An 18,297-nucleotide genomic window follows, 5' to 3' on the forward strand; every position below is an offset into this window, starting at 1 on the left:
ATTGTATTTGCAAACTGCTCAGTTAAATGGCAACTCCTTTGTACAAATACTTAAAGATAGTATAGTAATTATATTGTCAAAAGAAATGGCAAAAAAGAGTCACATTCCAAATGGGCTTGGTAGGTTGTTAAAGGTATTATGCTGGTGTGCCATGGTGGCTTAGGATTATCTTCTCAGGATTGTCTTCTCAGGAGGCTGAAATCTGAGGATCATAGTTCAAATCCAACATGGGCAGCCAAGTCTGTGAGTTTCTTATCTCCAATTAGCCAAATAAATAAATAAAAGCCAGAAATGGAAGTGTGACCTCACCCCAGTTAGAATGGCTATAATCAAGAACTCTAATAACAACAGATGCTGGAGGGGATGTGGACAGAAGGGAACCCTACTACATGTTGGTGGGAGTGTAAACTTGTTCAACCACTTTGGAAAGCAGTATGGAGGTTCCTCAAAAGACTCCACATAGAGCTCCTCTATGACCCAGCAATCCCACTTTTGAGCATTTACCCAAATGATTACAAACAAGACCATACTAAAGCTACCAGCACAACTATGTTTATTGCAGCATTATATACCATAGCTAAGATATGGAACCAACCCAGATACCCCTCAGTAGATGAATGGATCAAGACAATGTGGTATATATACACAATGGAATTCTATGCCTCCATCAGAAAGAATGACATTGCCCCATTTGTTAGGGAATGGAAAGACTTGGAAAAAAATTATATTAAGTGAATTAAGCCAGGCCCAAAGAAACATAGATCTCATGGTTTCCCTTATTTGCAATAACTAGTATATGTATGAGACAAGCAGAAACAGTCAGATAACTTGATGTTAAGCGAAATGAACCACAAGTTAAGGACTCAAATGTTTTTCTTTCTTGCTATTGTTTCTAACATATTTATAAGGTGATTGTTTTGTTGCTTTGTATGTCTCTCTCCCAGGGTGTAACCCCTGTTTTCACTGTATTTGAAGTTGGTATAGTTTGTGTAGGGGAAGGACAAAATCAAATCATTTAAATAGGGATACAGGTGGACCCATTGCAACAATAAGATGTACAAGTCGTTATGTTGAAAAACGAACGTTACAACTTTGGCTTGGGGGAAGTGGGGAAAGGATGGATGGGAAGGGATGGGAAGGGGAAACAAAGGAGGAGGCAACAATGCTTGATAAGAAATGAACTTATTACTTTGCCCATGTAATTATAACCCCTCTGTATAGTATTTTCACAATAATAATAATAAAAAAAGAAAGTGTGACTCAAATGATAGAGCACGACTCTTGAGCAAAAGAGCCAGACTGGAATATAAAGTCTTGAGTTTAATCCCAGTACGTGCTGACACACGTAGAGATATTATGTACTTATATGTTTCAACTTAGTGCCTAAAAGTATGAATTGAGTCAATTTTCACCTTCAATTGCAGATATCTGGAGCAACACGTCGATTACCTTGTGTCTAGACTCTCAAGAGATTGACAGGCTCTTGTTTTGTGGACTTTTCCATTATGCATATGCATTCTTTATCTTCTACTGATTGCCTTGTTTTATTTAGCCCTGGTCCTTTCTTCTAAGGGATGAATATGGCAAAGTAGTTTTTACTTCCTTGCAGTAAATATGCATTGTCTACAAAATCCCCATCTCCCTCACTTTCTCTGATATACTCATTCACAGGTATCTGTGAACATTCTTCAAAAGTACAAATCCCCAGCCTCCAAATAAATTACTTTTACATTTATAGTTTCCATATTTAAACTTATTGGCCAATGTGGTGTTTCCATGTGAAATTTAGAACTGTTTTACTTTACTTCTTTATAAATAAATCACAGAAGCTGATGTTAGGTTAGGAAGTATGATTCTTATTTGTCCTTTCATCTCTGGGTTAGTTCGACTCTTCCTGGTCTTTCCTAGTTTAATATGAAGGCTCAATGCCATCCCAATCAAAATTTTTTATTGAATTAACAATCTAGTGACCTTATGCAAGGTAACAATTAGAATGACAATAATAACAAAATTCAGAGTCAATTTAGTCTTTGCTAGAGACTTGGTGAGTCAGGCACCAGTTTCAAGAGTTTTGTTTACTTATTAATTTTTACTTTCTAAACTTCAAAAAGCAGTACAAGGAGGTTATGATTTAACATATCCATCTAAGTATCCTGCTAAGTGTCTAGTTGATCAGTCATCTCTTCCATCATTCCCCCTATTCTGTGTTACCTCCACCCAGACTCTTGTATGTTTATTCATTGAGTCTTCTCAATAGTAGGAGCTATTAATGTTATCCTCCTTTTAATCAAGCAGGTAGAAGTTCAGAGGACTGGTAATATGGCCGTGGCATCTCTGCTCCTGAACTATGAGTCCCAAGGATGTTTCCCACAGACTTACACCAATGCTATAATTGTGGACTGCATACAGTAAAGGGACAGACATACCATACAGTGGTTAACTAAAATCTCTATCTATCCAAAGATAAAAGAAATTCATTCTTTGATTTTAAAAAATCCAATAGTGTTATGACAGAGATGACCTGTCAAAGGTGATTGCTATTGAAGCCGATACAGAGTGGGACTGCAAAATCATCATGCCAGTTAAAAGCACGCAAGTCTTCCAAGATCATTTCACTTGGAGGTGGAAATCATAATTCTGTTAATATATTGGAAGGAATCCTAATTCTTCATTTCTGTTCTTTATTTTTGAAAAGATACTAACTCAAACTTAGGTTCCTTGAGTCTCAAATTTGTAAGCCATGGTATTACAGGTGCGTGTCAGCACACATGACCCACACAATCTGTTTCTTTTTGAGTAAAGTGTAGCATTAAGTCTAATGTGGTGCTATGATCACTGGCGTGCACTTTAAGCTAACTTGAAGGTATCTGAAGGAATATCACTATTTGAGGCCACTACTAAGCAAAAAGTGAGAATCTCCCTGAAAAAATAACTAAAGCAATTAAGGACTGAAGCATAGTCCAAGTAGTAAACCACCAGCCAATGGGAACAAGGCTCTCGGTTCTAATCCCAGTGCACCACTACACACACATGCACAAAAGCAAACCAAAAGAAAGCTAATTAAACAAAAATACGACAGTGTCAAATGAATAATTTCTTATCTTGCTAGAAATAACTGGTGCAAATACTCCTGAATAATTCCAAAAAATTAGAGGAGACTCTATTCATAGAAAAATAGGCACCTTACATTTTATATTTAGTTAAGTAATGGACTCATATTTAAAAGGCCAATGGTTTTTTTCTTCTATCTGAAGCACGTGTGCTTTTCTTTAAAATGATAATCCAGTGATTTAAGGCAATGAAGAGGATAATAGTAGGAAAATTCAGGAAAGAATAAATAAAGAAGTATGAGAGAAGGGGTCAGTAGGGTAGGGATGGGTGAGGATGTTGACAGAGTGACATCAGTCAAACTATATCGTATTCATAAACTGCTTTGTTAAATGGAAACTCCTTTCAGTAACTACTTAAAGATGATTTTTAAAAAGCAAGGCAGAACTACAGAGAAAGACATTTCAACAGACCTGTCAAAATTATAAATTTCACCATGAACAGTTACTAAGCACTAATTGGCTTGAAATATTGAGACACTGAGCATATGTTTAGTGGTGCTTAATATCAAAAAAATTCTTGCATGCAATCTGCTCATATGAATTGTCAATTGAAGAATTTGGTGTCATTCTATGTGTTCAATCAACAGTGAATTTAAGGGAGCTTTTTCTTAGCATGAAATGTACAGAGACAAGAGGTCTAACTAATAAGAAATAGACATATTTAGGCAGGAGCTCAATAGAGAGCTGATTCCTTTACCAAGTTTGATCTTGCAGGCTCCTGTTCTTCTGTTCTATGGCATTCTAGAAGATGTTTCACTGTTAAGTCTTTATTTTAAAAAGCCTGTTGTGGTCACTTTTAAATGATAATGGACTAGGAGCCTTTGTTATTATGTACAAATTTTCAAATCAAAAAATATTTTTACTTTGTGTCCCCATTAAGCTCTCAATTCACCTTTTAACTATTAGCTTTATTTTAAGCAGCTTATTTTGGATCTTCCTCCATTCATTTTGAACAGCAACAAAATAAACTGGGGTGAAAAAAATATGTAGAAAAAGTAAAGCAAATTTGGGATTTGATCTTCTAGTAGATGAATGATTTGGTGTAAGCTAGCTAACCTTTCTGACAAGGCCACTGCATTTATAAATAGAAGACTCCATAATCTTAGAGGCTTATTTCCAGTTTAGAATTTTATTGTTATCATGTTGTCTGAGCCTAGAGATTATTTCACTTATGTAAGTTTATTTTCCTAAGAATGCACTCTGCATGTGTCCATTCATAGTCAGGAAAGCAGGAGAGATATTGTGTTTCTAACAAACAAAATTTCATGCAGGGTAGAAAGATACCTGTTGGGAAAGGTTGGAGCAGCTGGTGTTGGGATCTTTAATGACTACATATTCTGCATCAGTTAATCAGAGGGTCAAAAAAATTCAGGGGCAGCAGATTGCTGCTAGTGACACCTTCTTCCCATGCATTAGGAAACAGGAAAGAACTGATTTTCCCTCTCTTTCCACTTCTACCATCCCATTAAGAATAGAGAGTATTTGCAGGATGTAGGCCTTTGTTACAATGGGCTGCCTGCAGGTTGTTAACTCTATGTAATAGATTCCAAGATTCCATTTTCCAAAAAGAAAAATAGAAGAATAGAGATCCTGCTGTGGGGAGGGTGTGAGAAATGGGGTTTGCAGTGCCCCAAACCAGCCTTATACTGAGCAATAGAGTGTGGTTAATATTGCAAAAAAAATTTGATAACCATTCCTGTAAGGAGACAGACATGTATTTTCTTCAGTGAGTCTACCTCATAGCTATGCCCTAAACACTGGAATCTGGATTATTAGCTAATGGCATCTGTGAAAATGATGAAATCAATGTGACAAATTAACAAGAGAAAAAAATAGAATACCATAAATTAGTCAGTTGCAATACAGATAGTATGTTAATGTGAACTTCCCTGTAACTAAGTAGACTTTTGTGTTTTCTTCTGACCAATCTTACTATGTAGCAAAAGCTGGCCTTAATATCAGAAGCCTCCACCCTGAGCTTTCTGAGTGCTGGGATTATAAGTGCATGCTATCACAATTTCAAAATCAAGCAATATTTGATATTCAGTAATTATTTAATTATTATCCTCAAAGTTCCCTTGTGCTGCACTCTGTATCAAAACACCCTTTTTATGGCAAAACAATAGTCCTTTTTGTATACATATGCCAACTTTTGTGTATGTATTCACCAAATATTATCTTCATGCGTATAAGTAGCCTGCTTAAAATATCTCCAGTTCATTTTTACAAAATAAGAGGCAATACATTAGGAGGTTTTAAAAGTCTCAATTTCTGATGAAGCATGTCTCCATGATAATTGTTAGGGGTTCTCTTCCAGAAAATTTAATTTTATACCTTCCAGATCCATGTTCTTGATTAATGTTATGTTGCATTATATAATATTACCCTTTAATTCTCTTATCTAGTCAAATTTTGTTAATCTATCCAGACACAGTTCAAAAATCGATTTTATTTACTAAGGTACCCATGCCCATTTGAATCTAGGATAAAACAGCTTTCCTTTCATTTCTTATTCCATGTTTTCCTCCAGAAATAGATCTGGTCTTCAGACAAGGCTTGGGGACATCTTTAGCCACCTTATTTACCTCCCCCGCCCCTACTTTGCAATACTGGTCAGTACAGTACTCTTCTCATTGCTAGATTTCACTTTCCTCATACTTTAGTTGGACCCATCATTTCTCCTCTGAAATATCTTTGGATCTCTTGCTTCTCCCCCTCTTCCTTCTTCTTTCCACTTCCCCTTCCTGCTCCTGGAAAGCTAATCATTGCTCCTTTTGCCTCTGAAGTACCAAGTACAGACCTCTACAAGGTACTGTGCTAAAGGATCCATTGTCTCTTCTACCTGTGAGACTAAGGACTTTTGTATGACAAAAGCCATATCCACCCTATTCTTCAAGTAGAGTATCCTTTATCACTGGCACACATTTACTGTTCCTGCTTCCCTCTCACACTGAATAGATTTCCCAGTCCAATCAGATTGCCCAATTCCAGACAGGAGGAGACAATTGTTGAAGATGTCATGTTAATAGTGTCATGGTGGTGACTCAAGATTGTACCCTTAGATATGTATTTTAATGTTTTTTTCTTTCATGCATGTGTTTCTAACGCATTTATAAGATTATCTCTTTGTTGTTTTGTATGTCCCTCCCCCACAGTATAACCCCTGCTTTCACTATATTTGATGTCAGTATAACTTGTGGAGGAGATGGGGAAAAACCAGTTGTTTAAGGATACAGGTGGACCTGTTGCAACAATGAGAAGTACAAGTTGTCATGTCCAAAACGAGCTTTACAACATTGGTGAGGGAAGGGGGGGGGGAAGGAGAGGGAAGGAGAAGGATTGGGATTGGGGGGGAGGGGGGAGGCTGGGAAGGGATGTGAAGGGTAAACCAAAGGAGGAGGCTGCAATGCTTGGTAAGAAATGTACGCATTATCCTGCCCATGTAATTGTAACCCCTCTGTACAGTATGTTCACAAATAAAATAAAATTAAATTTAAAAAAAAAAGAAAATATTGCTAGAAAAAAAAAGATTGTAATAAATACTATTTGAGTTGTACAGGTGAAGTTAACACATGGTCTCTTAAAGAGATTAGAATATGTAGGGTAAAGAATGAACTTCACTGATGATCAGACTATGCTATGGAAAGCTACTTTTATACAACAAAGCTATCTATGAGAAAGAAAATAGACAAGAATATATTTCCTTGTTAAGTTGTTTAGGGCACAGTTGTGTGGATAGCCACTGAGTAGGAGACTGACTTCTAATAGAACCAATGGTCAGTATCTTAAAGAGGACACAGTAGATATTTCCAGCATGACATGGGTGTTTCAGCAATTATCAGAAAAAAGACAGAGGGCCAATGGGTAGAATCTGAGCATGAAGGCCCTGCAATTCATGTAGCAGGACTAGCCTTCCTTCTATTAATAGAAATACTGACAAAAACCAGCTTTGAAGAAGAGGGTGACAGGCTAGAGTGATGAACTGTTACGTAAGTAAATTCTTACCTGTCAGATCTCACCAACTATTCATCTATCAACACTAGAGAATTGGGAGCTTTTTGAGCATCTCTGAAGAAGTTCTGGGGCTGTTATTGTGAAGAAGGATAATTCAGTGTGACTATGAGAGCTATGTTGTATTCCCTGGTAATTCTATAGCATTCAACCTGAGAGATCATTGGCTATTTTCCTGAGTCCTTTGGAATGTTTCTACAGGTTTGTATTAAAACTCATCTGTGGGCTGGGAAGATGGCTCAGTGGTAGAGGGCTTGCCTTGCATGCCTGAGGCCCTGGGTTCGATTCCTCAGCACCACATAAGCAAAAACAAAAAAGCCGGTAGTGGGGCTGTGGCTCAAGTGGTAGAGCGCTAGCCTTGAGCTGAAGAGCTGAGGGACAGCGCCCAGGCCCAGAGTTCAGGCCCCACAACTGGACCCAAAAAAAAAAAACAAAAACAAAAAAAAAAAAACTCATCTGCCAAAGAGAGAAGCAGGGCAGAAACTAACTTAGTGTAGTGAGATAGACAGACAGACAGACAGATATTGAAAGTCATCTGCCAGCAAGAGGAACATGGTAATAACTAACGCAGTGTGACAGAAACAGATAATAGATAGATAGATAGATAGATAGATAGATAGATAGATAGATAGATAGATAGATAGACAAATCAACAGATAGCTGAATGGATGGGATTGGATTGATGAGAGTTATAAGAAGACAAAGAGACAGAGACAGAGAGACAGTTGAAGACCTGGCTAGAAAGGGCTGTAGATCTGTAGAACACCCAGGGACACAAAGAAGGCAGTGCGGTTCTTTGGTTTCCTCTGGCTACCTTCCCTCTTCCTTATTTCTGACTGTCCTATTATGCTCTGTGTATTCTTCACATGCCCATTTGGACAGCTTATCTGGTTTTTCACTTCTTGGCTGTAATCCAAGTTGCAGCTCTCTTTCCTTTAATCAATGACTACTTCTTATAAGTCTCAATTGCTTCTCTACCCTGGGAAATTGGTGACTAATGAAACAACTAATAAGCTCCTTTAGTTCTCTTTAATAGAAATTACCTGGAATATATTGGAGCACAGGACCAGGAATATAAAGCAATTTAACTGACAATCAGAATTGGCAGTGAGATATCATCGGGGCTTTTTGTTTATAAGTAGAAACGTTGTACTATGAATAGTGAGTATGCATGACTTATACTTTTTAGCATTGTATTTTATTCTGATTACTCACTTTCATATACTCCAATATTTTATTCATGAAAAAATTAACATAAAATAGACTAACAAAGTAATAGAGTTCAAAATGATTCAACTCAACAATTCAATACAGTAATTGTACCTTTGACTTCTAGCCCAACATCAGAAATTTATTAACCAGAGTTCTATGTAGTCCACACAGTAAATTCTGGAAAATGCCCTCAACAAGAGTTGGTCATTTTTAGCCAGAATTCATTTGCACTTATAGCTTCCATTTTCCCCGTAATTATAATGGGAACAATGAAAAGTCTCATACAGAAAAGATAAAAGGGAACTACAAAGGGAAGGACAAAAGAGAAAGGAAGAAATGAAGGAAACAAGAAAGGAATGGAGGAAAGAGGGAAGACAGGGATGCAGGCAAGAGGCAGGAAGGCAGGGAAACAGGCAGGCAGGATGGCTGGAAGGAAGAAAAACTGGAAGGAAGGAGACAAGAGACTGAGGGGGCAGATGATTGAGATAACAGGTCTAAAGTAGCAAGCAGGAGAGAATAAAGGGGAAAAAGAGAATGTAGAACCTGTATCACCATGTTATTTGTATTTCTCTCTATATAATGATTACGCATGAGCTGTAGAACCATTGAAAATTAGGCTTGAGATGTTACATTATACTTTTGTGAGTGATTCAACAACTGTCTGAAATAAGGGAAACATTCTGAGATGTTCCTAAGCTTTATTTTATGGAAATTCATAACTTCAGGGGTACATGAACAGATGAAGAGAGGGCAGAATGTTGAATGGAGAGCCATATAATAAAGACAAAACAGGTGGCTTCAGGAACAAATCAAGGGGTGAATCATGATAGATTTCTTTGAGCTGCCTTTGATATATTTTGCTCAAGGCTAGTGCTCTACCTATAGCTCCATATAGCTATAGCTCCATCTCCAGCTTTTTGGGCATTAGTTGGAGATAAGAGTCTGTTGGTGCAGTGCTGGGTAGTGAGGTGTGTGGTGTGGAATGGGAGGATAGATAATGCCCAGATAGCCACCTTTAGGAAAAATAAAAAAGAGCGTCACAAAGTTTCTTCCCAGGGTAGCTTAAAACTGATATCCTCAGATCTCAGCCTCCTGAGCTTCTAGGATTACAGGCATGAGCATAGTGCCTGGCAAGTTAAAGCTATTTTTAATAACTTTCCAAGGTTTGATTTTTATAGAGGATTGTCAAAGTTTATAATTTTAAGATCTTTATAAAGGTGACGGGTTTTATCAAGGAGGTTTTTGATCTTTTGGCTAATGACATTATAGTAATCAACAATGAACCTTATAGCATTTTCAAAATGAAATAATTTTAGATGTAAACAAGAGCTTCAAAGACAATTATTCTTCAATTATTTTTTCCTTATATTAGGCAATTAGCATGCAGTGATAAATTTCTTAAAATGAAGAAATCAGTATTAATGAAATATTGCTAACTTTATAAAAGAATATATTCAAATTTTACTTTTTCCATTCATATACCAAGAAATTGATTATCTTTCTTCATCATCCTCTATCATATGTGTTATGTATGTAATCTGGATATTCTATAAGATAGTTACATGTATCATACAATAACATTATGCACATACTATATAGTATATAGTAACATATCTATATTATCTGTATCTAGAATACCTATATTGTTATAATATAGGCATTATAAATTATATATTTTATTATATTTTAATATTATTACTTATATATACCTCTATTATATATATATATGATACTTAACATATATCTAGTCTTATCCTTAGTCTTGTCCAGTATGTGCAAAGATCTCAGTTTTCCTTTGCTTTCCCTGACTTTGACACTTTTACAGAACATGAACCATGTATTTCGTAGCACATCACCCAATCTACTTTTGTCTGATAGTTACACATGGTTTGTCAGAGGTCATAGTTTCTGCATAAATACTAGAGAGGAGATAGATGCTTCTCATTAAAACCTAGCACGGGACCCAGGGTATCGACTTGACATCCCTGGGAAGTTAACTGGGACCACTTGTTGTCTGTCAGCTTTTTCCAGTATAAATCTATTAATTTTCCCATTCCATACCTTTGTTTAAGAAACGAGTCCCTACATCCAGTGTATGCTCAAAGTAGAGGAAATTGAACTCTACCATAAATAGGAAGAAATGTCATAGGAATTACAGACAATGTAATTAATAGTCAGGTAGATATATTTTTAAATTTTGGTATTTTTTATTTCCTCTTAAAACTACACAAATTCACTCTTGTATTACTTATAGATTCATTTCAAATATTGCTATGGAAATCTCATTTTGATTTTTTCTCTTTCTAAAATTTTTTATTTTTATTTATTTATTTATTTACATCAGTTGTGGGGCCTGGGCTCTGTCCCTGAGCATTTTTTGCTCAAGTCTAGCGCTCAACCATTTTGAGCCACAGCTCCATTTCTGGTTTTCTGGTTGTTAATTGAAGATATGAGCCTAACTTTCCTGCTTCCTGAGTAGCTAGGATTACAGGCATGAGCCACCAGAGCTGGTGCATTTGAAGTTTTCCAAATTATTTTTTTTGCCACTTCTCCCCATTTCCTTCATCAAGAATGTAATGATACCCGTACCAGATCCATGCATTTATTTAATTGATGTACTCTAACCCAATCCTCTCTGTATTTTTAAATTAATTTTATAGTTTTGCCTGATATAGAACTTTATAATCTATCTATTCGAGCTAAAACTTTCTCTTCGACTTTACAAAAAGTTTTTTTTTTTTTTTAAGTAGTTCAGGTTCATTTTAAGACAGAAAATTATGTGGGATGGAGATATCCTGACAAGTCTAGAAATCCAGATCTATCATGCAGAAAACTAGACAGACCTTGTTTGTCACAAGCTGCTTGATAGTTTCTTAGGGGCATGTTTAAGTTTCTTAAAACTTACTGTGTTTGAGAACAAAGTTGTTACTATCTGCATCTTCATAAATACCTACTTGGGAAACCAGGAACCAATGTTACCTTGTTTCTTTCTCCTACCTCTTGCACTTTTCATTCCTCATCTTTCCCCTTATTCATATACGTGTTATTGATGCACATTGAATTCCAGGAAACTGAAGGATAGAGACATGCACGGTAAATTAAAATTGTGATTACTTTTAAAACTGCCTAAAATAACATTAATCAAGTTAATATAAAAATACTCCAGAAGCAAGCTTAATCCATAGTATTCCTTGATAGCCCTGTCACATAATTAGACATAATGCAGGAAATGAAGACAAGATGGAAAAACCTTCTTTTCAAATACATATTCCAGAGCCAAATTCTAAGATTGTTGCTCATTAAATTTCAGCCTTGCCTATTCCTGAACACCCAGCAAGTGGATAGAAGCATAACTTAAAGAACATAATTAGTTTTTTCGAGTATTGGAAATGTGAATGCATGATTGAAGCACTTTGATTTCTCAACATCAGGAGTACCCAGCTGTCAGAAGAAGAGAGAAAGTTCTCTCTAAGTGGAGTGGCAGGACCTGCTCCACTAAGTGCCTGTTCAAGTCCCCTCCTACTCAATTCTGTGACTCAGTTTATAGAAGTTTCTGTAAGTTCATTTGCAGCTCAGCCATGGTTTCTCTCTGAGAAAAGCTGCTGTGAGCCTTGAAGTTTGGTTTTGGAAGCCAGGAGTGCTGCAGGCAAGCCCGAGGATCCTACCCAATATGGTAGAATTCAATTAGGTTTGAGGCAATCTGATTGCTTGATTAAATTATTCATAGGAAGGTGTTAATTTCCAAAGATGAGCTTGTCAAAAGATGTGACTTAATTGGAAGAATATCTTTGGAGATATTTTGAGCCCACATGTTTATTTATATAAACTCAGAATATATAACACCTCATCCTGTTCCTGTCATGTCCCTTCAGGGACACCATAGCAAGGGCAGCAGCAAGAACTTCCCAAAAAATGTAACAAACTATTTTATGTTCGAATGGTTATCATTTGTAAAATTCTGGATTTAAAGATGATAATCATGATAGGTGAAATGAATTACGTTCAGGAACAGATTAGTAAAGTATTTTATTGTGCCCCTAAACTACATACAATATCTGTGACAATTAAAATGTTTTAAAAAAAGGTGGAAACATCTGAAAGATACACAGGTTGAGTAGCCATTATGATTTGTTGAAATTTTATGAGAATATCTCAGAAAGATAAGAGAATCTAATTAATGAGAGCCAAAGGCTTGGGAGACCAGAGGGTATACATGTAATTCAGAGCAGAGAGAACTCAGGAGAGATGACATGACTTCTAAGCAAAAGACTGTCCTCAAGAAACCACAAGCAGATTGGTCCAAATACAAATACTTCTGTGTTGGAGCTTTATTCTTTTTCTGCACATGAATGCCTATGCATGCAAACGACATGCATACAGATAGTTCTTCACTCAACATGCCAGAAAATATCTCCTTCATATTTATTCAAATAAAACAGTGCATGTTCATTCTATTTGCTTTTGAAAGGTCATTATATTTGAACATGTTGATGACTATACATATATATATATGTATATATGTGACTCTGTGTGCACACATATATATATATATATGTATATATATATATATATATATATATATATATATATATGGAAAAATCATCCTGAGAAATTGTTGTCAGGGTTCATGCTGTGTTCTTTTTCAGAACATAGTAGCTTAAAAAAATAAACTTTTCGTGCCCCGAGAAAGAGAAAATTTGATTTTTCTTCCATGGTATCCTATGGGAAATTACCAGATTTTGCATGACACAGAAAACCCAGGTCCCAGAGCTGGGGAATCAATTTAGAATACCAACCTGCAGAAGATGAGCAGAGAGGATAATAAGTTTATTTTTCAACATGGTCAGAATTTAACATTAACAGGGCCAGGAAGGTGGCTCAGTGATAGAGCACTTGCCTGACATGCCTGAGGCCCTGGGTTCGATTCCTCAGCACCACATAAGCAAAAAGAAAAACAGTCGGAAGTGGCTTTGTGGTTCAAGTGGTAGAGCGCTAGCCTTAAGCTGAAGAGCTGAGGGACAGCGCCCAAACCCAGAGTTTAGGCCCCACGACCAGACCTCCCCCCCCTCAAAAAAAATTAACATTAACATAACATGAAAAATAGAAATATTCTGAAAACCAATCCCAGCTTAGAGAGTGAACAGATATTCATATCAACAATGAAGGTAACACTCTAGAGACACAAGGGGGCTGGAGAGATACGGGAGTGAGCAGCATGTGATTATAGTATCTTTGTGAGGATTTTTTTTTTGATTTTTTTCAATCTGCATTTTTAAATTTAATTTTATTCTTAAGGTGTTGAACAAAGAGTTTACAGTTACATATATAAGGTACTGAGTATATTTCTTGTTGAACATTGCTACCTCCTCCCACATTTTCTCCCACTTTTCCACCCCCTAAACATCCCCTTATTGTATAGATCATTTCCAACATATTGTCTTGTAAGTATTGCTGCTGCATGGGTTTGCCCTTTGTCCATTGTCTCACTATTTTGTTGTTCCCTATTCCCTTCCCTAATTCAAATAAACATATACACAACACCCAGGGAACTAAGATCAAATATAGTGACAACAGGGGATAAGCCATAGGGGGGGGAAACACAAAAGAAAAAAGAAATCACATAGTATATTAAACACAGCAACAACAAAGAAAAATCCTCTTGTTTCCATATCTTGGAGTTCATTTCACTAGCACCAATGATTTGATTGTAGAGAAAGGAAAGTTCCAGGAAGCTTCTTTATTTAACTAAACATTTATACATATTTACTAAAGATATTATAGATAATATTTAATGTCTTATACATAACTCAAGATACTTAATGTATAATGAATATTTGTAGAATATGCATAATATCATATGTTTTAATATATGCCTGTATATACATATATTAAATAACATACATATTTAGTACACAGTATTGCATACACAGATATATGTAGTGATCCATGATGAGAAATAGGCTAATAAGATAATAGAGCTGAACAGTTCACGAACGTTGTCTCTCAGGATGCAGATCCTGGAAAGCCAGTGGTGTAATTGCATGCTTTTGGTGGTTCAAAGAACCAAGAGGGTGGAAGATGTACAAAGCTGAATGAGAAGACAAGTTCCGTTTCTTGAAGATATACCATGAAGGTGCTACATCAATGTGTTCCCTTCATCAAATTATAATTTAAATAGCCTAAAGGTTAATGCCTTTTGTAATTATGAATTAACTGTGTGATTGTAAACATTTCACCCATGTCCTTCACTTCTGTTTGTCCTCAGTTTACTTATGTCATATTTTGGGGGAGTTCTTTTTTCTTTTTTTTTTTTAAGCCTCTAAATTCTATTGCTTCACGGAAGCATGAGAGAAACATAAATGCAGTTTCTGTACACTTTGTAAAGCAAGTATTATGTTTGAACAACCGCCACTCTCAGGGACACCCAGTTGCCTCTGTCCTAGCCATTTGGGGGACCAAGGGGACACACCACCACATTGGCTACCCTCTGCCCCGTGCCCGCTGCAGGCTGAGTGGGGACATTGAGGCAATTTTTTTTTTAATCTGGCATCTCCTGGACCACAGCCTCCTGCAGCACAGAAGGGGTACAAAGGGGCCCATGTGCTCATCTTAGTCATTTCTTATCTATGAATTACCTGATAGTGCAGACACCTGCCTGAACTCATATGGACTTATGCTAAAGGAATGCTGTTGGTCCTGGGATATTCTTATGAGAACGGTGTCTGAAGGGGAATTAAGAGCTGTGCTATTCACCTTAGCCAAGTATGGAAAGAGCCCAGATACCCCTCAATGGATGAAGAACATGTCATACATCTATCTAGCTAGCTAGCTCTATCTTTCTATATCTTTATATAGATACAATAGAATTCTACTCTTATGTCGACTAACATTACTTCATTTGGAGGGAAATGGGTGGACCTGAAAAAAAATTATATGAAATCAGTTCCAGAGAGACAAAGGACCCATGTTTTTTCTCACATGTGGAAATTAAGTCTGAATTACAAATATAAATGTAGATATATACAGGATCGTAGGCATACATACACAAACATGTTAACTAAAGTATGGCATGTGTGGGGGAGAATCCAAGGGTGTAACTCCTTTGCACAACTAACACAGTTTAATAAAATGAATGCTAGAAAACTGGAACAGAACATGTGTTGTGGGGGTAAGGGTGTGGTCAGAAGGAGGAGAAGCATAGAATGGAGGTAAATGCAGTTATAATATTCAATGTATATATCTGAAAATGGAACTATGTAAATGGAGGGGATGGGTGAGGTTGGGAGAGATGGGTTAAATGATGAGAGAGGATACATTAAGATGCATTTACTCACAAATTGATATGTTGAATGGAAAGCCATCCACACATCTAATTAAAGATAATAAAAATGAAAAATGAAAAAAGTGAGTCATATGAAGAAGCACACTTAAGGATAATAAAAATATGAAAATTTAAAAATATGGTTCATATTAAAAAGTGCAAATCTCTAGGAGCAAAAGTTAAAAGTTGAGAAGTTTTACAAGAGACTGATTATGTGTTAGTGAAATTAGATATAGCAGAAAAAATAATACCACTTGCAATCATAGGAATTAACAATTCAGACTTTCTTTTTGAAGAGCTCATAGATTATCTTACCCATTTGACCTTCTTTGAGATAATAAGGATAATGTTAGGAAATTCAAACAAATGAAAATTTGATTTCAAAAAATGAATGTAATACACAACTAAAATCCCATCTATACTGAGAAATTATCTGTATATAATATTTCCATATTGGTATGAGAAGTCTGTTGAAGTAAAAACATGCATCAATATAAATCACATTAATAAACAAATCATTCTAGTTACATTAAAAATATATATGCACATATATGTATGTGTGTAGAATGCAACTAATTCTAATGCACTTCATCATTCATTGACAAAATTTAGTAAGTACTGAACTCATAATATGTAATGTTGCAGATATTAACTTTAAATGATTTAAGTAATTCAATTCTAAGCGTGCTCTAATCCCAGTTAAAATGAGAAATGTCAGCAAGTGAGGCAGGAAGTTTTCATTCTGTGCTTCTTAAACCGAAAAGGATAGTGTCCAGTGTGAACCAATTCCAAGGGATCCTATTCTCAGGAGGTCTTCAGGAGCTATTAACGTATCAGTCAATGTCAAAAAGTCTTTACTGCACTGACCCACAGGTCACTTTATTACCTGACTCCAAGGGTTATAACCATGTATGGTATTGTTGGCCGGAAGGCACTAAAGGGAGAATTGCATTGTAGGGAATGAGGAGTCAAGACAATCACTCAAATAAGCAGCAATGCACCTGTTAACAAGTAACACCCAAAGTCGAATGGAAAATTTAACATTACTGTCATAAAATGTTAAGTTCAATCAGGCACAGCTTCTACAGTAGGTTTCAAACTTTAATAAGATGCCTGCTCATCTGCTACCACTGCTGCTGTGGTGATGAAAATACTGAGCTGTTATCATTCATTTCCAGGGTAGATGTTCTTAGCTAACACAGCTTACATGTAGATGGCTGGGGGCGGGGGGGGGGGAGAAGAGTTTTGGTCATAAATAAGAATTTTTGGAAAATGGGTGGTTTGGATATGGGTGGTTGTATGTTATATTTAGGGCACAAGAATACTAACTTTCATAAAATATGTTTCAATCACAATTAACATATAAACAGACATGTATCCCCATTGGATACATGGGGAACACCTGAATAGATATTCATAAATCTGTGGGTAGATAGAGGATGGGTAGACAAGTATAAATAGGTAATAGATGACAGATAGATGAGAGACAGATATACAGATAGATTATATGTCTATATATACTATAGATATAAGTGTAGATATAAAGATGATACAGATAGGTATGCTTTTTTCTTAGTAAGACTAATTTGGTGACAATAAGTTACCAAACTTAGCAATGCATGTTAGATTAGATATTCTTTTATTAGAACTCTACCTTTAGATTTTCAGTTGCTATTAGTCTGCTGAATATTAATAGAGATAAGTCAAACATAATTTAAATAGGCTTATGATCTTAAAATATAGATGTTGTTTTGTTGCAAAAGGAATAAAAATAACATAATAATGGAAAATATAAGGCATCACAACAGACAGCAAAGAAGTGAAGAAAGAGGGAGGTTCACGAAAAAGGAAGGTCTTTTCCAGCAGTGACATTTGAATAAGGAACAAACAAGAATGAAATAAATGAACCAAAACTTAGTTCAGACAGAGACAAATAAAAGTGGGATATTTCTAAGCTGTAGAGAACAGCATGAAGTAAGAACAGGAATGACCGAGAAGTTCACTGAGAGCCAAGACCTCTGACCTAGATGCCATTTTGTGTACAGACTTGTTATCATTGTAAAGAGTTTACATTTTGTACTGAAGTCCATAGATGAGATAACAAGATCCACTTTCTATCGTAAGATCCCTTTGGCTGTTTTATAAATTAACTACAGGGAAACAAGATCAGAATGGGAGGGAGTTCTGTGCAGTAGCTCAGGTGCCAGGTAATCATGGCTATAGAGGTAAATATTTAGGAAGAGAGGAAGGAAATGGGAAGAATAGCAATACACAAAAGCAAGAAGGAACAAAGGAGGAGGCTGCAATGCTTGATAAGAAATGTACTCATTATCTTGCCCATGTCATTGTAACTCCTCTGTACAGTATTTTCACAATTAAAAAAAAAGCAAGAAGGAGTTGGATGACAGAGCTGATCATGGAGATGGAGTGAAAATCAAAGGAAGGTGATGCTTAGTGGTGGCAGGAGCATTCAGACCAACATAGGGACTTCCAGTGACAATGCTGCTTAGATCGGAAGAAGACGATTGGTAGAGGTGTAGATGGAGGGGGAATTGTAGTGTACTCTAGTACATCTAATCCAAAATAGCACTAAGGTAGCCAAGTATTCAGGAAACGTTGTAAGTGGAAGTTAATGTTACCCAT

The sequence above is a fragment of the Dipodomys spectabilis genome, unplaced genomic scaffold, assembly GCF_019054845.1.
Source record: "Dipodomys spectabilis isolate Male_0828 unplaced genomic scaffold, ASM1905484v1 ptg000092l, whole genome shotgun sequence".
Taxonomy (NCBI): domain Eukaryota; kingdom Metazoa; phylum Chordata; class Mammalia; order Rodentia; family Heteromyidae; genus Dipodomys; species Dipodomys spectabilis.